Below are 26,024 nucleotides of genomic sequence, written 5' to 3' on the forward strand. Positions count from 1 at the left end.
GGTGTAAGATCAGTGACCAGCAGCACCGTGATGCTGAGAATGGGCAACATACATCCATTCTCAGCTGTCAGAATTTTCCCCTACTGCTTAGCACTGGGGACTCCAGGTGCACGCTCGGCATTCCAAACCCCACCACCTGACAACTTCTAAAGGGAGCCCTTCATACTGGGCTCCTGGGGTGGGGACCAACACCTCACCCCACTAGGACTTCACTCCCTGGTTTTGCTAATGGAATTATTAAAGAACAACACATGTCCTGGCTGTAGAAGAACCTGCTCTATCAGCAGGGAATCAGTGGCTTAGGCGGCCACTCTGGGGCCCAGAGCAGGGATTTGAAATCGTTTCTACTATGGAATGACCCCATTGTGGATATGAGTGGCTCTTTCCTCTATGAAACACATCAGGATTCCCCTCACTCTGGGGAAGATAAACTAGCCTCCCTCCCGCCTCATCAGTGCCATTTGGTCTCCCTTCCCCACCCTCATTCAGTATCACAAAAGCCAAAGAACTAATTTGGCTACAGCATAACTATCCTCAGAGTGCTGGGGAAGGACAGAATTCAAATATGAGCAAAGCCTAAACCCTCTTTAGTGGGCAAGGCTCATTTGTACATAATTTTAGTCTTGTTACCCATTCACTAATCACTCATCCAATGGGTATTGGCAGCATGTCATGGAAATAAATCACTTAGGATGAAATTCTGCATTTTCTAGACACATTCTGGCATCTCAAGAACTGGTGAATGGGGGAAGCTGGCTATATTAGAGAACTCTAGGCCCATTCTTTTCTCCTTTTGAGGGCTGGGGTGGGCAGTGGTAGAGCAGAACAACATCTTCGGACCTTTATTCGTTCACGAGACATTTACTGAGCTTTCCTCTGTGGCAGATGTTACACGAAAAGTGGGAAAGAGAAATCTTCGGCATGACCTGTCTCAGTTTTGCACAGGCATTTCACAGACTCGCTGACGCCCTCCACACTGGGCTGAGTGGTGGCCTCCAAACTTCAGGTCCTAATCCCTGAAATTTATGAATGTGCCACCTATGGTAGTCTATGGTGAAGTCTTTGCAGATCTGATTACATTAAGCATCTCAAATTGGAGAGATTATCTGGATTATCCAGTGGGGCCCTAAATGCCATCAGAGGCAGAAGGAAATTTTAAAATGACATAGAGGGCAGAGGCAGTGTAAAGATGGAGCAGATGAGGATTTGAAGATGTTGGTCTGGAAAGCTGCAGTGCCGCAGCCACAGCCAGGGAACACCGATGGCCCCCAGAAGCCGGAAGAGGCAAGGAGCGCTCTCTCCTGGAGCCTCTGGAGGGAGCATGGCCTTTTTAACACCTCAGTTTCAGCCCAGAGAAAGTCATGTTGGATTTAACGGCCTCCAGAATTTTGAGAGAATACATTTTTGTTGTTTTAAGCCCCAGACACGTGGTTAATAACATATGTTATGGCAGCCCCGGGAAACTAACACAACATCCTCGTAGATAAAATGGAGACGTGGGTCTGGAAGACAGTTCTGGGTAGGTAGAGTTGCAGATATCTGACCAAGTTTATTCATTCAGCAAATACTTATTGGGTAACCACAGTGTTCTAGGCACAGGAGATACAGCATTGATTCAGGTTGAAAATGTCCCCATTGACACTGGGGTGGGAGAAGGGAGCAGGTAATAAAGAGGTAAAGAACTGCAAAAAAGGTACCTTCAGTTATTGATAAGCACTTTAAAGAAAACAAAACAGGGTCATGTGGAGCTGGGAGGGGATTATTTTAGATTGGGTAGTGAGAAGGTCTTTCTGATGAAGTAACCTTAGAACTGAGTCCTGAAAGTCAAGACAGAGAGTTACATCTGGAGAAAGTTTTCTCAGTGGAGGGAACTACAATGCAAAGGCTCTGAGGTGGGAATGGGCTTAATGTGCTCAAGCTCAATGGTGCACGAGAAGACTAGATTCCCCCAACTCACCATGGAGAGCCATCTCTTATGGAGGGGGCCAGATTTTGTCAGAGGCCCTGTCCTGGGCAATTTTCTTTGTTCATAATTAAATTGGAGGTAAAGATATAAGTCACATTAATCAGGTGTGTGGGTAATGTAAAGCTGGTAGGGCTTGTACTTGCTTAGATGTCAGGGGCTGGGTTTTAAAATACCTTTGTAGGTGGGAACAAAACCCCAAAGACGAAATTTGACAGGGACAAAATATGAGCCCCTGACTTGATACTCAAAAAATTGTTTACCCAACTCAGGAGAGGGAAACCTGGTTTGAGTGCAGTACTTGTGTAAAGGCCCTAAAGCTGTATTTCAGCAAACAAACTGATGGGACTGTCATAAGAAGGTGAAGCACTTTGACGACTTAAAATATGGAGTACAATTCAAGGGAGGAGGTAGCCAAGAGATCCGTTTGCACCTACTATGTGCCTGTCACTAACTAGGCTGTGGGGAGACAACACTGATAGATTAGAGGCATTTATTGGCCTTAGAGAGCTTATATTCTAGGGAGAAGACAGACACTATAGACTTAGTTATATAATCTTTATCTTTTTCTCTGTATTGGATTTTTTTTTCAGATTGTTAATTTTTTTAGTAATAAAATAACAAAATCAAACATTATGGAAATATATAACATGAAAAAGAAAAATCCTTCATAAATTCATCTTCCTTCCCCAGAGACAGCCACAGTCAACAGGCTTGTGATTTGTCTCCAACGTTTAAAAATGTAATACATTCTAAAAGCCTGAAAGTGAAACCATACTCTTTTTAATTTTTTTAGCTTAGTATATCTTAGACATCTTTCCACATGAATACAAAGAAATCTACCTCCTTCTTTTAAATGGTGGGGATACTCCATTTTATTAATGTGCCACGGCTTATGTAACTAGTGAGTAGATACCGTTTCTATTTTTTCACTATTGTGAACAACTTCACAAAGAAAATTACTCTGCCTAACTTTTTACATAAACAGGTGGGAGTATTTATTTCTAAAGAATAAATTCAAAGAAATGGAAATGCTCAGAAAATATTAAATAATAGATGCTACTGTATTTCTTACCATTCAGGTGGTACCTGAAGGAGAGTGCATGTTTTCTCACAACCTCGACAACACAGGATATTACCAATAATTTCAACCTTTGTCTGTCTGATAGGCAGAAGATAATAGCTTGTTGTTTACATGATCATTTTGGGCCTACAGCTGAGATAACAGTTATGTAGGGAGGGGTAGGTCACCTGTGTAATTCAGAGAGGCCAGAACTGCTGAGGACTGAAACTGCGAGGCAGGTGTGTGGTAAGAGGTGACCAAACCATGCCAGGCAGGTCACACAGCACGTGCGAAGTCCCTGTGGGAGGACTTTGCCACAGGACTGGAGCAGAGGGGAAGGGAGGAGAGCGAAGAGGGAGGCAAGGGCCAGACCTTGCAGGTCTTTGGACTTTCATCTTAAGGGTTTTGGCTTCATCCCAAGGAATAAAAGCCAGTGGAAGGTTTTGAACACCTTGACATGATCAGATAGGTATTTTGAACAGATCCCTCTGGCTGATGTGTGAAGACCAGATGAGGAAGAGGGGAGAGTGGAAGCAAAGAGAACAGGAAGTAGCTATTTTGGGAGTCCAGGTGAGAGACGGTGGTAGCCAGAACGAGGGGGTATCCTGGACAGAGGCGGAGGCTAGAAGTGTAGAGAAGTGGGTGGATTTAAGAGTTCTTAAAGGCCAGATAGGATCTGACAGGAATTCGTGCTGAGTGAGCTTAGGTGGGGAATGTGGGAGAGGATGGTGTTGCGGAAGGTGCCCAGGTGCGCGGAAAGATTGAATGGGCACTGTCATCGGGCTGATGAGATGTCAAGGTGCAGGTGGTGGTTACGTGAGAAATGAAGCTCAGAGCTGATGACTCCTCTGGAGAGCTGCCACTGTGCTCCGGGCACCTCTTAGGCCCACCACTCCATCCGAGGCAAGATTACTGTGTGATTCTGCTGCTCTGGCTGCAGCCGGTTGGACTGGGAGAGTGCTTGAGCTGTGGCGATGATATGGTGTGTGTGGAAGCCTGCCCACATAGGGGGCAGTGCCAAAGGAGCTGATGAGGCCTCCTTCGGGAGTCTGAGGAACCCACGGAGTGCCAACATCTGGAGCCGGGGGACATCAGAAAGGCCACACAGGAAGGCAGGAAGCGGAAGTCATGAGTAAGCCAAAGTCAGGAGGAAGGAAGGGGAGACAAGCTGGGGTAGGAACAAAGGCCAGAGAGGGATTGTTGGGCCCCTGACCCCCAGTGTGGCCAGGTGAGTAAGAGCCAGGCTTTCCACCAAGCAGATCTAGGTTTGATTTCCCAGCTCTGATGCTGATGAGCTGGGTGACCTTGAACATGCTAATTAGCTCTTTCAACTATAAAATAGACACCATGATATTTATTTCTAGGGCTCATTTTAAGAATTAAAGAGATACACATAAGGGTGGGAGAAGATATTTGCAACACATAAAACCACAAGAAAACCAATATCCAGAAGTAAGAGTTAAAATAAAGTTCCTACAAATCAATGAAGATAGCTAATCCAATAAAAAACAAGCAAAAAAACTTGAATGAGCATTCACCCAAAGAGGGTATTTACATGGCCAAAAAATAAATGAAAATATGATCAACCATACAGTGGTCTTCCACATGCACCAACACAGTGAATCTTATAAACACAATGCCGAGCAAAAGCATTGAGAGAAATGTATGAAACAGAAGTCTGTGTATTTCAGGTTAAAAAAACAGGCTAAAATTAAATTAAATTAAATTAAATTAAATTAAATTAAATTAAATTAAATTAAAACTACAATTAAATAGCACACACACAAATCTGACTGGCAGACTTTGAAAAATCTGATACCAACCAGTGTTGGTGAGGCTGTGGAATAACAGGACATCTATATGCTACTGGTGAGAATGTGGATTTGTGTAATTATTGTGGAAAACATGTTACATTATATAGTAAATCTGAAAACAGGCACATTACATAACCTAGCAACTCTCTTCTTGTACATACATATCTAAGAGGAACTTACAGATACACTGGAATATATATAAGCATGTCCATGACTTTGTGCATGGCCTCATGCTAGAAACAACACAAATATCAATCAGCTGTAGGATGAATAAAAAGATTGTGATATATTTGCACAATTGAGGTATTATATAACACTGAAAATGAATGAAGTATGCTATTGGGAACCACATAAGTAGATCTTATAAGCACAATGTTGAACAAAAGAAATAACACATAGCATATGATTTTACCTTAAATTTAATAGGTGAAACAACTGTATAATGGAGTCTATATTGTATAGCATATCTGTTGAGCAAACTTTGAAGAAAAGAAGAAAGTGACCATCAAAAATGTCAGAATAAGTCGCAGGGGGGCCATCAGGTGAGAATTTGGGGATCAACAGAGGTGAGGCTCAGAACCTCACCCCCTCTGCTTTGAGAGAAATCTTCTGCATCCGTGGATGTTTTGCTGCCCTTGTCTAGCCTGGATTAATACTTAGTCCATAGGCACACACCTGATCATCTGATCATCTACATTTGCCCTCTTACAGCACTAAACTATGTTTTCTACCTTTATCTTGCATCTACCTACCACTTCAGCATTTTATTAAAAATAAAAATAATAATAATAATAAAGGGAGAAATGTGGGATCAACATATAAATCAAGTACAAAAATCAAACGAATATTCATATTTGACCTGATTGTTTATAGGTCATAATGCGTGATCAAAACCGAAAGTTTCTGTGATGAATGCCCTTGTACTGTTCACCATGTAAGAATTTATTCACTATGTAAGAATTCGTTCACCATGTAAGAACTTGTTCATTATGCTTCAGAAGATTGGAGACTGACGAGAATTAGACTTGAGATGGATTAATGATTGTACATTGAGCATTGACCCCCCTATACTGAATTTTATTGTTGTTAACAACCATTTGATCAATAAATATGAGAGATGCCCTCTCAAAAAAAAAAATGTCAGAATAATATAGAGGAGGGGAGAGAAGGATTCTGAGACTGGAAGGGGATACTAGTGCTGAGGGATTCTGTAGTGCTAGAAAGAATTCTATTTCTTGACCAAGGAGGTAGTTATGCAAGTGTTTACTCTGTGATTATTCATTATACTGTACATTTGTTTTGAACACCTTAATAGTATTTTATTCCACCATTTAAACAGGTTTAAGAAAATAAGATAGCTAACACTTGTAGAATGCTTGGCATGGTGCCTGGCCCATATTAAGAGCTCAACAGATGGCAGTTTTATTTACTGTTATAACCCAGTTGTTAGAGCTACACTGTATCCTAAGCAACCTTGGACTGAGCTCTAGTTTCCATGAGGCCTGGCTCTGAGGTGGAGACTCTGGACTCCTTTGTTTCCCAGGGTGGCCCCCAAATAAACCCCGTTACTTAAGACAATGCTTCTTAGTTGAAGTGTCATGGTGTACCACACTGCCTCAAACTCTCCCAAAGTGTGTTGCCAAATTTTGGCAACATGTAAAACTTCTCTTCTTCTTTTATTTTAGCATCTCTGTTGTTATGCAATTCCAGAAAGCAAGATTGCTAAAGTGAGCACCAAATGATGTGGCACACAGCCAGAGTCCAGCCTGCTGTAGTCAGAGGTCAAGGGTCAAGGTGGAACCTGACAGCAAGCTCTTGCTGAAGAAATGAGAACATGTGAGAAGTTGGCCTTCTGAGGATCTATCAGGAAAGTAAAGTCACACTCAAGCAGTAGTGATTCAGAAAGGGAACAGTTGTACCCCAGGACAAGTCTGTGAGGACCATTGAAACCCTTCAAATATGTAGTAGCTAGTATTCCACAGAAAGGCTGACAGTCACTGACTTAACATAAGGCTAGAATGTCTCTATTCCTTGCAAGCCTAATAATGCAATCACTACTCCATAGTTATCGGAAGGGTTGTTGAATGCAATAACTAATTGTTATAATTGCTAATAATTATGGGGCACCAATCAGAAAAGCCAGGTATGGTGCTAGTATCTTGTCCTCATTTCCACCCTAGGAGGTAGGTGCCATTATCTTCTCCTTTCAGTGGCTACAGCAGAGGCACAGTAGGATTCAGTAACTTACTGAAGGTCACACAGCCAATAAGAGCTAGAGCCAGGAGGGGAGTCATTCTTAGTCTCTGGTTCTAGAGGAAGGGAATAGCCCAATGTTTGGGAGTTAGATGGAGACAGGATTTGCTAACAACAAGCAAAAATGTCCTAACAGCAAAATGGGGAGTTTTAGAGAACAGCAAATTCTCTCTTTAAGCAGAGGTGGCAAGGTGGTTTATCAAACACGTTTTAAAGAGATTCCTGTATTGAGTGGCAGATTGAACTAAATGCTTTTCAAAGTCCTTTCAAAGCACCTGAACTTGTGAGTTTGGGTGTTGGTAAAACTTCTGATAGGGAGCTGGACTATATGCTTATTTTCTTTTTAAAATGAACCTGCAAACTTCAGCACATACTCTGGCATGTAACTTATTTGAGTACACTTCCATGTTGATGTTCATGATCTTCCTCAGAATAGTTGAGGCTCAGTAAAATTATTTTCCCAATGGGGTTGTTTTCTTTTAGCCTTTTAGCTGACAGTAGTTATAAAGAGCCTTTCTGAACAGCAATGTAAGAACTTTCTAAGCTTTAGAAGAGAAATAATTTGCATTAAACATTCTCCCATCTGTATTTGTTTAATTTCAGGCCAGAGGTAGTGATCATTTCATACGGACTTTCCTGCCACACCTCCTACGAATGGTGTGTGTAGGGTGGAGACTATGTGTGGCATTAACAATGGCGTTTGGTAACATTGGGGCTGTTCGGTATCTGCCCTTTAGACTGAAATGAGATGTCTGGCTTTGTTTACAGGGTTACAGAAACTTCTCTGGTCTCATGGTTTCCATGACTGAGTCCAGTGGAAATGCACAACTTCCTGCTTTTCAGAAAGCAGAGCATCTGCTCCCATCCTCCAGGGTAATGGCGGCACACAGTGGCATCTCTAGTAGGAACTGGTTTTTGTTGAGCTTTGCTGTTACCTGGCAAAACTGACTTTATTTTTTAAAGCAGTTTTAGGGTCATAGCAAAATTCACAGAAATTACAGAGTTCCCACATACCTGCTCTTCCCATATGCACAACCTGCCTGACATCATCATCTCCTATCAGAGGGTATGTTTGTTACAACTGATGAACCTGCAGGGACACATCGTTGTCACCCAAAGCCCATAGTTTACATGAGGGTTCCCTCTTCATTCTATGGGTTTGGACAAATGTATAATGACATATAGCCACCATTACAGTACCATCCAGGGCAGTTTCACAGCCCTAAAAATCTCTGTGCTCCACCTATTTACCCTTCCCTCCCCTGAGCCCCTGGCAGCCACAGATCTTTTTACTTTCTATAGTTTTGTCTTTTCCAGGATGTCACATAGTAGGAATCATATAGGATGTAGCCTTTTCATACTGGCTTCTTTCACTTGGTACTGTGCACTTAAGATTCCTCCATGTCTTTTTGTGTCACGAGAGCTTACATCTTTTTAGTGCTGAATAATATTCAGTGGTCTGGATTACTAGAGTTTATCTACGCATTCACCTACTGAAGGAGTTCTGGTTGCTACCAAGTTTTGGCAATTATGAATAAAGCTGCTGTCAGCATCTGTCTTGCCAGTGTGTTTCAGACCTGAACAAGTTCACTATGGATTCAATGAGACCAAAAAAATGATAATGGAATGTTTTTGGGGTGAAAAGGTTTATACCCAACTTTATTCCCATGGTGGTAGGTCAATCACTAGAATCCCAACCACTCAGAGAGTCCGCTTGCAGCAAGCCGGTCTCTGTCTCTGGGCCTCTCTGCCCCTGCAGCTGTCTCAGTCTCTGTCCTGAGTGCTGCCACCACTCCAGCCTCTGGTCTGCAGCCTTGCAGCCCTGCAGCTGTGCAGCAGCCCAGAGCACTGGGTGAAGCTCTTTATATAGTGTCAGTAACAACATATTGCCCATATGTTTGTAGTGAGCAAGCCGACCAGGGCCAGGTGAGTATCCTGGCCATAGGAATCTTCACTTTCTCCACAATGTCCATGTGCAGGTTTTTGTGTAGAAGTAAGTTTTCAATTCATTTTGATAAATACCCAAGGAGAATGACTGCTGAATCATATGGTCAGAGTATATCTAGTTTTGTAAGAAACTGCCATACTATCTTCCAAAGTGGCTGTACCGTTTTGCATTCCCACCAGCAATGAATGAGAGTTTCTGTTGCTCCACATCCTTGCTGGCATTTGGTGATGTTATTGTTGTGGATTTTGGCCATTCAGATAGGTATATGGTAAGTATCTCATTACTGTTTTCATTTGCAATTGCCTAATAACATTAGATGTTGAGAATCTTTTCATATGCTTATTTGCCATTTGTATATCTTCTTTGGTGAGATGTCTGTTCACATCTTTTGCCCACTTTAAAAATCAGGTTGTTTGATTTCTTATTGTTGAATTTTAGGAGTTCTTTGTATATTTTGGGTAACAGTCCTTTATCAGATGTGTTTTTGCAAATATTTTCACCCAGTCTGTGGCTTGTCTTCTTGCTCTCTTGAACATATACTATTTTAACAGTGCTCTGCTAGATGTATACAAAATATACAAATATATTTAAGCATATGAAATATATTTAATACAGAATTTCTCACTTCTAATTTGCTGATTGGGAAATACCTATTTTCTGGATGCAGAAGGATCCCCATTGCTTTTTTTTTTTTTTTTTTTTTTTTTTTTTTTTTTTTGAGAGGGCATCTCTCATATTTATTGATCAAATGGTTGTTAACAACAATAAAATTCAGTATAGGGGGGTCAATGCTCAATGTACAATCATTAATCCATCTCAAGCCTAATTCTCGTCAGTCTCCAATCTTCTGAAGCATAACGAACAAGTTCTTACATGGTGAACGAATTCTTACAGAGTGAATAAATTCTTACATGGTGAACAGTACAAGGGCATTCATCACAGAAACTTTCGGTTTTGATCATGCAATATGACCTATAAACCATCAGGTCAAATATGAATATTCATTTGATTTTTGTACTTGATTTATATGTTGATCCCACATTTCTCCTATTATTATTATTATTTTTATTTTTAATAAAATGCTGAAGTGGTAGGTAGATGCAAGATAAAGGTAGAAAACATAGTTTAGTGCTGTAAGAAGGCAAATATAGATGATCAGATGATCAGGTGTGTGCCTATGGACTAAGTATTAATCCAGGCTAGACAAGGGCAGCAAGACATCCACGGATGTAGAAGATTTCTCTCAAAGCAGGGGGGGTGAGGTTCTGAGCCTCACCTCTGTTGATCCCCAAATTCTCACCTGATGGCCCCCCTGCGACTGTGCCTGTCTTAGGTTGTTCCTCCCTTGAGGAATCTTACCCGTCTCTGGCTAACCAGTCATCTTCCGGGGCCATACAGGGAAATGTAAAGTTGGTAAGTGAGAGAGAAGCCATATTGTTTGCAAAGGTTAGCTTTTTACTTCTTTGCAGATTTATGCCCTGTGGCTTCTATGCCCAGCACTTGTCTCGAGGTATCTTTACCACCTGGAGGAATTATGATACTCGGTAAATTCGATATGAGGCACGAATTCTATTTAAGGTTTGTAATTAGGAAGGAAGAAGAAAAGCTATAGATGTAGCATATGAAGGAAACTTGGGAGGATTGATTATTTCTTTGACATATCTTCTTGTATAGTACCTTAAGTATGTATAGGTTTTAAACTACTAACTAATTTGCACACACATATTAACATAATAGGAATACGGTGACATAAACAAAGCAAATCTATAATTACCAGCCATCTCCAGTGAAGCCAAGAAAACCATTTAGGCACCCTAGGCATTTGTGAAAATTTATCTATGATATGATGGATATTGTCCAACTGTACTTGAACCATCAGACAAATTAAAGCAGCCCATTTCTGGGATCTGTTCACATCCCATATGTTCTTTTAACCATAGATAGTCTATAGTCATGAGATTTTGGGGTGCTACAACTTGCACCCCTCCCAACTCCTGGTTGAGTTCCAACAGTACAGATCCAGTCAAATTCGTTGTCTCACTGTATGCACATGCCAGCCTAGACATCTCCCTCCTCCTTCTTATGGCAAGTCCAGGAGACGGTGGGCTGGATGCAGCCACAACCGCAGCATCGTCCGGATCCCTGTGGAGGCTTTTTGATGATCATCCCCTGGCACGAGTCCTCCAGAGAGTGCTGATGCCGGAAGCTCCTCCTCATATCGTATCTTAGTTCATTTTCTGGGTATCCAAGCTAGGCCTTGATCTTCTGCGTAGAAACAAACAGACCCTTTGCCCACACTTTGACATGCCCTCTATACCACTGTGCAGAACTCATTGGAGGTCAGCACACAGTAACTGCTTTCTTTTTTTTTTTTTAATTAAGAGAAAGGAATATTATCAGAAAAGAGTACCTCCATAGCTGATCATCTGACACCCTTTAAGTGATCAACATTAAGGATATTTAAAGCATGCGTTGATCTTTGATTTACCAATAGTTTTATCCTGTTAAGGAGTAATCCCCCTTTTCTTTCTTTCTTTCTTTTTTTTTTTTTAAATTTTTAATCTACACTTACCTGAAGAATACTATGTTTACTATGCTCTCCCCTATATCAGGTCCCCCCTAACAACCACATTACGGTTACTGTCCATCAGCTTAGCAAAATGTGGTAGAGTCACTACTTGTCCTCTCTGTGTTGTGCAGCCCACCCTCCCCTTTCTCCCTCCCCCCCATGCATGCTAATCTTAATACCCCCCTTCTTCTTCCCCCCCCTTATCCCTCCCTGCCCACCCATCCTCCCCAGTTCCTTTCCCTTTGGTACCTGTTAGTCCATTTTTGGGTTCTGTAATTCTGCTGCTGTTTTGTTCCTTCAGTTTTTCCTTTGTTCCTATACTCCTCAGATGAGTGAAATCATTTGGTATTTCTCTTTCTCCGCTTGGCTTATTTCACTGAGCATAATACTCTCCAGCTCCATCCATGTTGCTGCAAATGGTTGGATTTTTCCACTTCTTATGGCTGAGTAGTATTCCATTGTGTATATGTACCACATCTTCTTTATCCATTCATCTACAGATGGACATTTAGGTTGCTTCCAATTCTTGGCTATTGTAAATAGTGCTGCGATAAACATAGGAGTGCATCTGTCTTTCTCAAACTTGATTGCTGCGTTCTTAGGGTAAATTCCTAGGAGTGGAATTCCTGGGTCAAATGGTAGGTCTGTTTTGAGCATTTTGATGCACCTCCATACTGCTTTCCACAATGGTTGAACTAATTTACATTCCCACCAGCAGTGTAGGAGGGTTCCCCTTTCTCCACAGCCTCGCCAACATTTGTTGTTGTTTGTCTTTTGGATGGCAGCTATCCTTACTGGTGTGAGGTGATACCTCATTGTAGTTTTAATTTGCATTTCTCTGATAATTAGCGATGTGGAGCATCTTTTCATGTGTCTCTTGGCCATCTGTATTTCTTTTTTGGAGAACTGTCTGTTCAGTTCCTCTGCCCATTTTTTAATTGGGTTATTTGTTTTTTGTTTGTTGAGGCGTGTGAGCTCTTTATATATTCTGGACGTCAAGCCTTTATCAGATCTGTCATTTTCAAATATATTCTCCCATACTGTAGGGTTCCTTTTTGTTCTATTGATGGTGTCTTTCGCTGTACAGAAGCTTTTCAGCTTAATGTAGTCCCACTTGCTCATTTTTGTTGTTGTTTTCCTTGCCCGGGGAGATATGTTCAAGAAGAGATCACTCATGTTTATATCTAAGAGGTTTTTGCCTATGTTTTTTTCCAAGAGTTTAATGGTTTCGTGACTTACATTCAGGTCTTTGATCCATTTTGAGTTTACCTTTGTATATGGGGTTAGACAATGGTCCAGTTTCATTCTCCTACATGTAGCTGTCCAGTTTTGCCAGCACCATCTGTTGAAGAGACTGTCATTTTGCCATTGTATGTCCATGGCTCCTTTATCAAATATTAATTGACCATATATGTTTGGGTTAATTTCTGGGGTCTCTAATCTGTTCCACTGGTCTGTGGCTCTGTTCTTGTGCCAGTACCAAATTGTCTTGATTACTATGGCTTTGTAGTAGAGCTTGAAGTTGGGGAGTGAGATCCCCCCTACTTTATTCTTCTTTTTCAGGATTGCTTTGGCTATTCGGGGTCTTTGGTGTTTCCATATGAAATTTTGAATTATTTGTTCCAATTCATTGAAGAATGTTGCTGGTAATTTGAGAGGGATTGCATCAAATTTGTATATTGCTTTCGGCAGGATGGCCATTTTGACGATATTAATTCTTCCTAGCCATGAGCATGGGATGAGTTTCCATTTATTAGTGTCCCCTTTAATTTCTCTTAAGAGTGACTTGTAGTTTTCAGAGTATAAGTCTTTCACTTCCTTGGTTAGGTTTATTCCTAGGTATTTTATTCTTTTTGATGCAATGGTGAATGGAATTGTTTTCCTGATTTCTCTTTCTATTGATTCGTTGTTAGTGTATAGGAAAGCTACAGATTTCTGTGTGTTGATTTTGTATCCTGCAACTTTGCTGTATTCCGATATCAGTTCTAGTAGTTTTGGAGTGGAGTCTTTAGGGTTTTTTATGTACAGTATCATATCATCTGCAAATAGTGACAGTTTAACTTCTTCTTTACCAATCTGGATTCCTTGTATTTCTTTGTTTTGTCTGATTGCCGTGGCTAGGACCTCCAGTACTATGTTAAATAACAGTGGGGAGAGTGGGCATCCCTGTCTGGTTCCCGATCTCAGTGGAAATGCTTTCAGCTTCTCGCTGTTCAGTATAATGCTGGCTGTGGGTTTATCATATATGGCCTTTATTATGTTGAGGTACTTGCCCTCTATTCCCATTTTGCTGAGAGTTTTTATCATGAATGGATGTTGAATTTTGTCAAATGCTTTTTCAGCATCTATGGAGATGATCATGTGGTTTTTGTCTTTCTTTTTGTTGATGTGGTGGATGATGTTGATGGATTTTCGAATGTTGTACCATCCTTGCATCCCTGGGATGAACCCCACTTGGTCATGGTGTATGATCCTTTTGATATACTGTTGAATTCTGTTTGCTAATATTTTATTGAGTATTTTTGCATCTACATTCATCAGGGATATTGGTCTGTAATTTTCTTTTTTGGTGGGGTCTTTTCCTGGTTTTGGTATTAGGGTGATGTTGGCTTCATAGAATGAGTTTGGGAGTATTCCCTCTTCTTCTATTTTGTGGAACACTTTAAGGAGAATGGGTATTATGTCTTCTCCGTGTGTCTGATAAAATTCCGAGGTAAATCCGTCCGGCCCCGGGGTTTTGTTCTTGGGTAGTTTTTTGATTACTGTTTCAATTTCTTTGCTTGTAATTGGTTTGTTTAACTTTTGTGTTTCTTCCTTGGTCAGTCTTGGGAGGTTGTATTTTTCTAGGAAGTTGTCCATTTCTTCTAGGTTTTCCAGCTTGTTGGCATATAGGTTTTCATAGTAGTCTTTAATAATTCTTTGTATTTCTGTGGAGTCTGTCGTGATTTTTCCATTCTCATTTCTGATTATGTTGATTTGTGTTGACTCTCTTTTTCTCTTAATAAGTTGGGCTAGAGGCTTATCTATTTTGTTTATTTTCTCAAAGAACCAGCTCTTGGTTTCGTTGATTTTTGCTATTGTTTTATTCTTCTCAATTTTGTTTATTTCTTCTCTGATCTTTATTATGTCCCTCCTTCTGCTGACTTTAGGCCTCATTTGTTCTTCTTTTTCCAGTTTTAATAGTTGTGATGTTAGACTATTCATTTGGGATTGTTCTTCCTTCTTCAAGTGTGCCTGGATTGCTATATACTTTCCTCTTAAGACTGCTTTCGCTGCATCCCACAGAAGTTGGGGCTTAGTGTTGTTGTTGTCATTTGTTTCTATATATTCCTTGATCTCTATTTTGATTTGTTCATTGATCCATTGATTATTTAGTAGCATGTTGTTAAGCCTCCATGTGTTTGTGAGCCTTTTTGTTTTCTTTGTAGAATTTATTTCTACTTTCATACCTTTGTGGTCTGAAAAATTGGTTGGTAAAATTTCAATATTGTGGAATTTACTGAGGCTCTTTTTGTGAGCTAGTATGTGGTCTATTCTGGAGAATGTTCCATGTGCACTTGAGAAGAATGTATATCCTGTTGCTTTTGGATGTAAAGTTCTATAGATGTCTATTAGGTCCATCTGTTCTAGTGTGTTGTTCAGTGCCTGTGTGTCTTTACTTATTTTCTGCCCGGTGGATCTATCCTTTGGGGTGAGTGGTGTGTTGAAGTCTCCTACAATGAATGCATTGCAGTCTATTTCCCTCTTTAGTTCTGTTAGTATTTGCTTCACATATGCTGGTGCTCCTGTATTGGGTGCATATATATTTAGAATGGTTATATCCTCTTGTTGGACTGAGCCCTTTATCATTATGTAGTGGCCTTCTTTATCTCTTGTTACTTTCTTTGTTTTGAAGTCTATTTTGTCTGATATTAGTACTGCAACCCCTGCTTTCTTTTCACTGTTGTTTGCCTGAAATATGTTTTTCCATCCCTTGACTTTTAGTCTATGCTTATCTTTGGGTTTAAGGTGAGTTTCTTGTAAGCAGCATATAGATGGGTCTTGCTTTTTTATCCATTCTATTACTCTATGTCTTTTGATTGGTGCATTAAGTCCATTTACATTTAGGGTGACTATTGAAAGATATGTACTTATTGCCATTGCAGGCTTTAGATTCGTGGTTACCAAAGGTTCAAGGTTAGCTTCTTTAGTATCTTACTGCCTAACTTAGCTCGCTTATTGAGCTGTTATATACACTGTCTGGAGATTCTTTTCTTCTCTCCCTTCTTATTCCTCCTCCTCCATTCTTCATATGTTGTGTGTTTTGTTCTGTGCTCTTTTTAGGGGTGGTCCCATCTAGAGCAGTCCCTGTAGGATGCCCTGTAGAGGTGGTTTGTGGGAAGCAAATTCCCTCAGCTTTTGCTTGTCTGGGAATTGTTTGATCCCACCATCATATTTAAATGATAGTCGTGCTGGATACAGTATCCTTGGTTCAAGGCCCTTCTGTTTCATTGCATTAAGTATATCATGCCATTCTCTTCTGGCCTGTAGGGTTTCTGTTGAGAAGTCTGATGTTAGCCTGATTGGTTTTCCTTTATAGGTGACCTTTTTCTCTCTAGCTGCCTTTAAAACTCTTTCCTTGTCCTTGATCCTTGCCATTTTAATTATTATGTGTCTTGGTGTTGTCCTCCTTGGATCCTTTCTGTTGGGGGTTCTGTATAATTCCATGGTCTGTTCGATTATTTCCTCCCCCAGTTTGGGGAAGTTTTCAGCAATTATTTCTTCAAAGACACTTTCTATCCCTTTTCCTCTTTCTTCCTCTTCTGGTATCCCTATAATACGAATGTTTTTCCTTTTGTATTGGTCACATATTTCTCTTAGTGTTGTTTCATTCCTGGAGATCCTTTTATCTCTCTCTATGTCAGCTTCTATACGTTCCTGTTCTCTGGCTTCTATTCCTTCAATGGCCTCTTGCATCTTATCCATTCTGCTTATAAATCCTTCCAGGGATTGTTTCACTTCTGTGATCTCTTTCCTGACATCTGTGATCTCCTTCCGGACTTCATCCCACTGCTCTTGCATTTTTCTCTGCATCTCATCCCATTGCTCTTGCATTTTTTTCTGCATCTCTGTCAGCATGTTCATGATTTTTATTTTGAATTCTTTTTCAGGAAGACTAGTTAGGTCTGTCTCCTTCTCAGGTGTTGTCTCTGTGATCTTTGTCTGCCTGTAGTTTTGCCTTTTCATGGTGATAGAGATAGTTTGCAGAGCTGGTACAAGTGACCGCTGGAAGAGCTTCCCTTCTTGTTGGTTTGTAGCCTTTTCCTGGGAGAATAGCGACCTCTAGTGGCTTGTGCTGGGCAGCTGTGCGCAGACAGGGCTTCTGCTTCCTGCCCAGTTGCTTTGGGGTTTATCTCCGCTGTTGCTGTGGGCTTGGCCTGGCTGGGGCTGTTCCTCCAAAATGGTGGAGCCCCGTTGGAGGGGGAGCAGCCAGGAGACTATTTATCTCCGTAAGGGGCCTCTGTGCTCCCTGCTGCCCAGGGGGTTAGAGTGCCCAGAGATCCCCAGATTCCCTGCTTCTGGTCTAAGTGACCTGTCCTGCCCCTTTAAGATTTCCAAAAAGCACTCTCCAAACCAAAACAACAGCAGCAACAATGAGAGAGGGAACAGAAACAAAGAGAAAAAAAAAAGGAAAAAAAAAGGAAAAAACAAGCGATTTTTTTTTTTTTTTTTTTTTTTTTTGTCCTCAGGTGCCGGTCCCAGGCACCCGCTCACTGGTCCTGCTGCCCTGTCTCCCTAGCACCAGGGTCCCTGTCCTTTCAAGGCTTCCAAAAAGCACCCACCCACCGGTCCCGCAGGGAAGGAACGCTCAATATTCTTTGTCCTCAGGCACTGGTCCCACGCACCCGCTCACCAGTCCCGCCGCCCTGCCTCCCTAGCACCGGGGTCCCTGTCCCTTCAAGGCTTCCAAAAAGCACTCGGCAAAAAGAGAGAAAAAAAAGGGGAAAAACGCGCGATTTCTTCCGTCCTCAGGTGCTGGTCTCAGGCACCCACCCACCGGTCCCACAGGGAAAAATGCGGGATATTCTTTGTCCTCAGGTGCCGGTCCCAGGCACCCGCTCACCAGTCCCGCCGCCCTGCCTCCCTAGCACCGGGGTCCCTGTCCCTTTTAGGCTTCCAAAAAGCACTCGCAGAAAAGAGAAAAAAAAAAGGGGAAAAACGCGTGATTTCCTCTGCCCTCAAGTGCCGGTCTCAGGCACCCGCCCACCGGTCCTGCAGGGAAAAACGGGGGATATTCTTTGTCCTCAGGCACCGGTCCCAGCCACCCGCTCACCAGTCCCGCCACCGTGCCTCCCTAGCACTGGGGTCCCCGTCCCTTCAGGGCTTCCAAAAAGCGCTCGCCAAAAAGAGAAAAAAAAAAAAAAAAAAGGGGAAAAACGCGCGACCTCCTCCGTCCTCAGGCACCGGTCTCAGGCACCCGCCCCCAGGTCTCGCAGGGAGAAACGCGGGATATTCTTTGTCCTCCGGCGCCGTTCCCAGGCACCTCCTCACCGGTCCCGCCACCCTGCCTCCCCAGCAACGGGGGCCCGTCCCTCTAAGGCTTCCAAAAAGCGCTCGCCAAAAAAAAAAAAAAAAACCGCTCCGGTTTCTCTCCACCCGCCGGGAGCCGGGGGGAGGGGCGCTCGGGTCCCGCCGGGCTGGGGCTTGTATCTTACCCCCTTCACAAGGCGCTGGGTTCTTGCAGGTGTGGATGTGGTCTGGATGTTGTCCTGTGTCCTGTGGTCTCTATTTTAGGAAGATTTTTCTTTGTTATATTTTCATAGCTCTATGTGTTTTTGGGAGGAGATTTCCACTGCTCTACTCACGCCGCCATCTTGGCTCCCCAGCCCTCTTTTTTTTTTTTAATTGCCAACTAGTGAAACTCTTAAGTTGATCGTGGAAGTAGTAAACATTCCAGAGAATTGGCATATTTGGGAAACTTGCTTGGATAATGGTTTATATAGTGAGAGATTCACAATAAATTATACTCGGGTGGCTTATGTATAGAAAGCTTGACACTGACTTGTCTGGGAAGACAAAATGTCATTAGTATTCCAAGAAATGTTAGTGACTGATATTTACATATTCCTTTATTTGCCACTCTCACTGTTATTAGCCCATTTGATGATTTTGAAGTGATTTATCCAAGGAAGAAATATGGCAGCTTGCCTCCAAGGGAAAGAAATTTTATTTATCTGGCTTTTTTTTTTTTACTTTGAAATATAACAGAAGGGGATCATTTCTAAATAGCGCAGAGTCATAGGCAGTACTCCTCACATGGCTTCACATTTATAGTCAGCATTTACTTATGCTGAATTACATAATATCAGCAAATGAACAAGACGTGCTTAAACTTTAATGATTTTAAACAAAACCCTTCCATGTGTCCATTTGTAGGAAAAAAACAAGGCCTGAAAACCCAGCATGAATTGGATGTCAGATATGTTCAGTCTGGATGCACTGTCTGAGCATAAAATCAATTGTTGTCAAGGTCCTCTTGGAACATAAGGCCCAACTCCAAAGCTTAAATGAAAAGGAAATTCAAACATTGAGTGGGGAAGAAGAACAAACACTAGTGAGACAGAATAATTTGTTAAGACTGATAATGAGCTTGTATCCAAAGTGTAGGACATATATTCCCCACACTCTGTCCAGTCCCAAAGAGAAAGAAAGAGGCAAAGGGCCCGAATACGCCATTCCTCGGACAAAGCCGGAGTGTGAGAGAGGGCATGAAGGAGAGGAGAAAATTGTATCCCTGACCAGGAAGGTACGCTGGGCACCCAGCTGCAGGGCTTCTTGGTAAGACTGATCAAAAATATTCAGAATTGCTAACGTGTGGTTCCCAAAGGCAAAGATTAAAAAGCAGGAGCTGCAGAAGAGTAGAAGGGATCTGTGGTCAGGGTTCTGTGCGGTACAGAGATCCTGGATGTGGGATCTCGGCATGCTGGGATGCCAGACCGAGATGTGTCCTTTTTAGTTATGTGACCTTGGGCATCTTATTTAAACCACTGGTCCTTGATTTCTTCATTTGTAAAACTGGAATAATAGTTTCTGCCATTCAGTATTGCTGTAGGGATGAATTTATGTCAAATACCTGGCTCGTAGTGGGAACTCAGTAAATAATAACTGATTTAAAAAAGTCATCTGGCCTTATTCATGTGCCCAAATGCATTTTCAATACACTTCTGCTTATACTTCTGTCCTCGGAAATGAAATACTGTGCACTAAAGTATTGCATCCTTGAGAGTATCATTAGGCATGTATCCACTAGGATGCTTTTGATTACAAGTAGCAAAAGCTCTAACTCAAATTAGCTTAAAAATAAAGTAAGTTTATTGATTCAAGTAATTGGAAAGTCCCACATAACATCAAATTCAGGAGACGATTGATCCAGCAGCTCCATGATGTACTATTGAAAGATCTGGTTTCTTTTTGTTTCTGCTCTGCTACTCATGGTATCAACTATATTATTAGTTTGTATTCCTTTGTAGTTAGTAAGATCATTGTCAGCAGAAGTCTGGGTCTATCTATTAGAATCAAGTTTACTCTATATGATGGAAAATCTACTAAATAGTGACTATAACAAGGTAGAGAAGTATATTTCTCCCCCAAATTAGAGAAATCCAGAGATAGGCAGTCCAGGACTGGTATAGTTGCTTCATCATGTCTTCCACTCAGACATTCTAACTTGATGTTTCTTATCTCAGGGCATGGCTCCTTTTCTTAAGGTCACCTCAAGGTCCAGAATGACTGCTCAAGCTCCAACCATTACATCTGCATTCTAGGCAAGAGAAAGGAACACAAGGAAAGCTTGTGTCTTCATTTGTAAGCAGACTCATTGGAAGTACCATACAATTGTTTGCCTACATTTCATCAGCTGGAACATAGGCACATAGGGCTGTTACAAGGAAGACTAAGAAATGGACTCTTTTGCTGGATTCAAATGTGTCCAAGTAAAAAATGAATCATTCTTATTCCCAAGAAGAAAGGGAGAATGTATATTTGAAGGCAACCATTAGTTGTTGCCATTCAGGGTCACATGCTCCCTTATTCAGGCCCATCAGACATAGAGGGTCTTTGGGGGAGCTTCATTGGAAGTGTACAGATGTTTCTTTCACAGAAGACCCCAGAAAACACATAACATACATTATTGGCTCAAGCTGGGTCTTGTACCCATGCCTGCACCACTCTGTGTGGGGAGCATGTGTGGGAGATGGTCAGTGCTGATTGGCTCGTGTAAAGTAGAGTCTTCACCGGATCGAGGGTGGGGCTCGTGCCCCAAGCACATCCCTGACACTTCAGGACGTTTTAGGAAAAGGGAAAGGGGGCAGTGAATATCAGGACAAATTTTTCCTTCCCTCTACAGCCCTCTTTTCACTATGCTAAACAATTCTAGGTCTTCTGATCTTTTGATAAAAGCCATGACTTTTTTTTTTTTTGAGAGGGCATCTCTCATATTTATTGATCATATGGTTGTTAACAACAATAAAATTCTGTATAGGGCACTCAATGCACAATCATTAATCAACCCCAAGCCTAATTCTCAACAGTCTCCAATCTTCTGAAGCATAACGAACAAGTTCTTACATGGTGAACAAGTTCTTATATAGTGAATAAGTTCTTACATGGTGAACAGTGCAAGGGCAGTCATCACAGAAACTTTCGGTTTTGATCACGCATCATGAACTATAAACAATCAGGTCAAATATGGTTATTCGTTTGATTTTTATACTTGATTTATATGTGAATCCCACATTTCTCCCTTATTATTATTATTGTTATTATTATTTTTAATAAAATGCTGAAGTGGTAGGTAGATGCAAGATAAAGGTAGAAAACATAGTTTAGTGCTGTAAGAGGGCTAATGTAGATGATCAGGTGTAAAAGCCATGACTTTTAGATCCCTTCTTTAACTTTATGGATCTCTTCTGAATCTTCTCCAGTCTTTCCTGATTCTCACAGGGCTCAGTACAGGTGGGGAAATTTCTGAGTCTCTCTAAACCTCAGGTTCCCTATCTATAAAGTGATTAGGGCCACAGGATCTGCCTTTCTCCAAAGATCGCAACATGATGCTTGCATGCTTGATGCACAGCAAGCATTTAATAAAGGTTAAATAATAACCATAATAATAAGTCTTGACTCTGGGGTCCTATTCTTCTATTCATGTTTTTACCTATCATGCTGTTTCTTTAACTGAAGCCTCAGAATCCTCTTCTTGCTCTACTGCAGCTCCTGCTTCTGTAGTTGGTTTTCTTGCCTTAGAAATGCTTCTCATTAAACATCCACATCTATGTCTGACCTTGACTCTACTTTGCTGAGGTAGCTTTCCTGAGCTGCAGGTGTGACAGTAAGAGAAGATGATTCGGGGGCTGGGGGCAGAGAGGAGAAAAGGAGCAGATGGAGGGAAGGCTGTTATGTGCCCTGCCTGGGCTGCAGCCTCACCCCTGTTTAGCCAGATGTTGACATCTTCCCAGTCTGACTGACTGAGAGAAGGAAGAAGAATGTGTTCTATTCGCTCATGTGAATTTACATAAAGAACACATCTTCAGTCTCTAGGTGTTGGAGGGAATTTGTCTCCATACTGCTTAAGAGTCAAGCTTGTGGATTTATTTGTTTGGGAATTCAAAGGATCGCAAGGCTCTTTCTATCTTGAGGAGCTGATGGAATTTCCTCCAGGTGCACTGAAGATGGTTGGTCCCCATCCTCTTCCCTCCTTCCAGCCTCCCCTCCTCAGCAAGGCCAGAGGACCTGCACAGTTCACACTGAAGTTTCCCATGCAAAGAGCTGCTCGTGAATTTCTGCACTTGTGTGTACTGGAGGAAACCAGTTTCTAGAGTGCGGCTTGAAGTTCTTAATAACCAGGGAGGGCGTGTTGGCCTAACATCCATTCTAGCCATGCCAAGCTCTTCACATGTACAAAAATAGTAATAGTAACAACCAACAGTTAATAAGGTGCTCACTACATGCCAAACGTACTTTAAATTATTATGTATATAAATTTATGTTATCCTGAGTACTCCTCTGATGGAGTACCTTCCAGCATCCCCATTTTACAAACAAAGAACTGGGCTCAGGTAGGTTAAAACACTTGCTCAGGGTCATTGAGCTAATGTTGGAGCCTGGATTCATTCTCTCTAATGGGTAGATAGAGCAGTAGAGGCCTGGCACAGCATATAGACTCTGTCAGTCTTGGTATTGCTGCTGGATCCTAGAGGGGAGTGAGGAAGGCAGCCCCTAGGATCAGTAAATTGGGTCTCTGGCACCAGGAGAAGAATCCACTTGTGCTGTTGCTGCTTCCTGATCTCTTCTTCATTTCACTGTAGGGATGTCGGTCAGGGTGTCCTGGGACCCTCCTGGAGGCTTTGAAGCATCAGACACCACAAGCATAGTCCTGCCAGTCAAATAAGGGAACTTGCAAGGGAAGACATTATTCAAAATATGATCCATTGATTTATACCAGGCCTTGTTCCCTAAAGGATTTATGACAGTATACAGAATTGCCTCACCTTCTAGGAAAGAGCATGAATTAGGGGCGTGTGACAATGTGGCTAGAATCCCAGCTCTCTGACTCCCCTTCCCAGGGACCTGGACCCATCCCATCACGTCTTGCACCCAGGTGTCTGTAGCTTTAAATTGGAAGTGGTGTCTTTCTGGTAGAATTGGATGAACATTAATGGCTGTTCATATAAAGTTCCGAGCACAAGGCTGGCCCACAGAAGGTGCTCAGTGGATTATTAATATTATTATTACAAGGTGGCGAACAATGCAGCATAAGGAAAACAAAGAGGCAGGATCTTAAAATGAAGACAGATGTGAGGCCTGTAGAAAAATACCTATGGTGAAGTCGTACTTGCTTTCATAGGGCTGGCATGAGGCGAGAAACCTGATTGTCGAATCATCCACGGTGGTCATTAGAGGACAGCAGTGTGCTCAGGAGAGGCTGCTTCCCAGGCAAAGGTGGGAAGAAAGCTGTCTCTAGAGTCCTTCTAAGGAGGACACTGCAATGTTATAAACAGTGTCTGCAACTTCCTTAGAGTAAACACAGCGACAAGGGCCACTGACTGTCCCTTAATAGCAGCTAATGGCAACAAGCTGCAGCATAACCGAGTGGAAAGCATTCCACTGAGAGCTGATGTCATGGAGTCCAGGCAAAGTGCTCTCGGCCATTGTGACTTAACCAGGGACCATAATAGCTAATGCTCACTGAGCATCACCAGGGGCCAGGGAGAGCTCTGAGCCCTCTGCACCCATTGCTTCATTTACGTCTTACAGCAACCATGTGAGACTGCTAATGTGATCATCCCCATTTTGCAGTTGAGTGAACTGAGGCCCAGAAACAAGGTAAGGAAGCTGCCCAGGGCCACTGGGCCCGAGATCCCTAGCCAGGCTTCACACCCAGGCAGGCAGGCTCCAGAGCCTGTGACACTCCCCTCTGTCACTCTGGAAAACTGGTTGGACTCAGTATCCTTGTGCTGGTCCGTTTCAGCTGAGCTCTTGCAAATCTTAGGCAGCAGTGAGTTCAAGAAAATGTCTGCATCTTGATGAGTTCCCGAGGGGCAGACAATCTGTGGGGAGTTCGCGAGGAGCAGTGTGCTTTCCCCATCTGCTGAGACGGATGGGACCAACAGAGTCCAGTTCAAGGGCTTCAACGGAAGGTGTGCATGGCCTTGGCTCAGAAAAGGGGGAGAGCAAATGCGAGCAGGGCCAAAATCTGCCTGAGAAATGGATTTTCAATCCACCCTACACACAGACACATGGATGATTGAGGACCCAAAGTTCTCTCAGGATCATGGCTGCAATGATTTTAGTCTGAAAAGTGTCAAGGCAGTTAAATGCCTCTTTGGGCTACTGCAAAAAAAAAATGAGTAGATGGCACCCTTAGGATACTCAGTGCACGCCCTTTTATTGTGATTTTTGCCTAGTATATTGGACTCCCTAAATGATCTGGCAGGAAACAGTCCCACCCCTATAGCCACCATCACAGCAGAATGATTCAGAAAGACCCAATGCACCACAGGGCTGTTTCTGCATGCAGGCATGGCATGGTTACAACTCTAACAAAGCAGGGCTCTCAGTGGTCCAGCCTTCTGGGCTCATCCTCTCGCACCCCGGGTTGGCTGGTAGAGTTTGCCTCCCCGTCGGGGAGAGCCAGCCCCTCAGGCTTTCCCGAGAGCTCTCTGAGGGCTAGTGGTCTCCGACCCAGCCCGCCTCCCCCATCCTGGTTTGTCAGGTCCTGATGGTGACCGTCCTTCCCTTGCTGTGGCACTCCCTGCTTACAGGGCTCTAATCTTCTTGTCCTTTGGGCCTTGTGCTGTGTGGCCCACTTGTCCTCAAAGTTCGGTCTGATGTGGAGGAATTAGAGCACAGTATGGTAGAGGCAATAGTAGAAAGCCAGACGTCCTGTCCCTTATCAGGATCACTCACCATGTTCCCTTCAGGCCCTGGCTTGGCATTATTTTCATAGGCTTGCTCTTCCCTGGCAGTGCTGTTAGCCCAACTTACTGCCCCCTCCGACTCCTAAATTCCAGTTACTTCCTTATAGTGCAGAATTTAGCTCAGTCTTCATCTTCCCTCTTACTTCCCAGTCCATGCCCAGAGCCTGCTTTTCCCACCCAGAAAGTCTCATCAAGGCTCATGTGGTATGTTTCTTCACTGTTAGGTAATTTCCTTCAAAATACATGAAAGTGGCCACAGTCATGGTTTTTAGATAGCATTTCCCCCCTGTTACATCATATGTTTCAGAGTTTACAGAATATGGAAATTAAATCTTTACAAAGTAAGGACAAAATAATGAAAATGCCCCAAAATGAGCTTTCAAGCCATGCAAAGACATGGAGAAAAATGCACAGCACTAAGTGAGAGAAGCCAGTCTGAAAAGGCCACACACTATGTGACAGTCTGGAAAAGGCAAACTATAAAGTAAAAAGATCTGTGGTTGCCAGGGCTTCTGGGGAGGGAAGGGTGAATAGGCGGAGCACAGGGATTTTGAAGGCAGTGAAATGATTCAGTGTGATACTGTAATGACAGGTCCATGTCGTTGTACCTTTGTCCAAACCCACCAAATTACAGCTACAAGAGTGAGCCATTTGTAAATTATGGACTTCAGATGATGATGACGAATAATGTAACAGATGTACCACTCGTAGGGGATGTTGGTCATCGGGGAGGCTGTATGGGAAATCTCTGTGCTGTCTGCTCCATTTTGCTGTGAAGCTAAACCTGCTCTAAAAAATAAAGTCTGTTTTATAAAAAACGACCTCAAACAGGAGATGGCAAAGCAGTCTGATTAGATGAGGAGCGGTGGTGTGGATAATGAGGGAGGAGAGGCGTTGGCTGTTAGCTGGGATAGCCCCACAAGGCTTTCAGGAGAGAAAGTGGAAGTTGGATGGAGTAAT

General features: G+C 42.5%; 1 long non-coding RNA gene across 1 annotated transcript in view; it reads left to right on the forward strand.

Annotated features, from left to right (window-relative positions):
* LOC118969360 (uncharacterized) overlaps positions 1 to 26,024 on the forward strand; it is a 41,947-nt gene that overhangs the window by 11,546 nt on the left and 4,377 nt on the right. The gene's annotated exons all lie outside the window — the stretch shown is intronic.

Source organism: Manis javanica, chromosome 6 (genome assembly GCF_040802235.1).
Source record: "Manis javanica isolate MJ-LG chromosome 6, MJ_LKY, whole genome shotgun sequence".
NCBI lineage: Eukaryota > Metazoa > Chordata > Mammalia > Pholidota > Manidae > Manis > Manis javanica.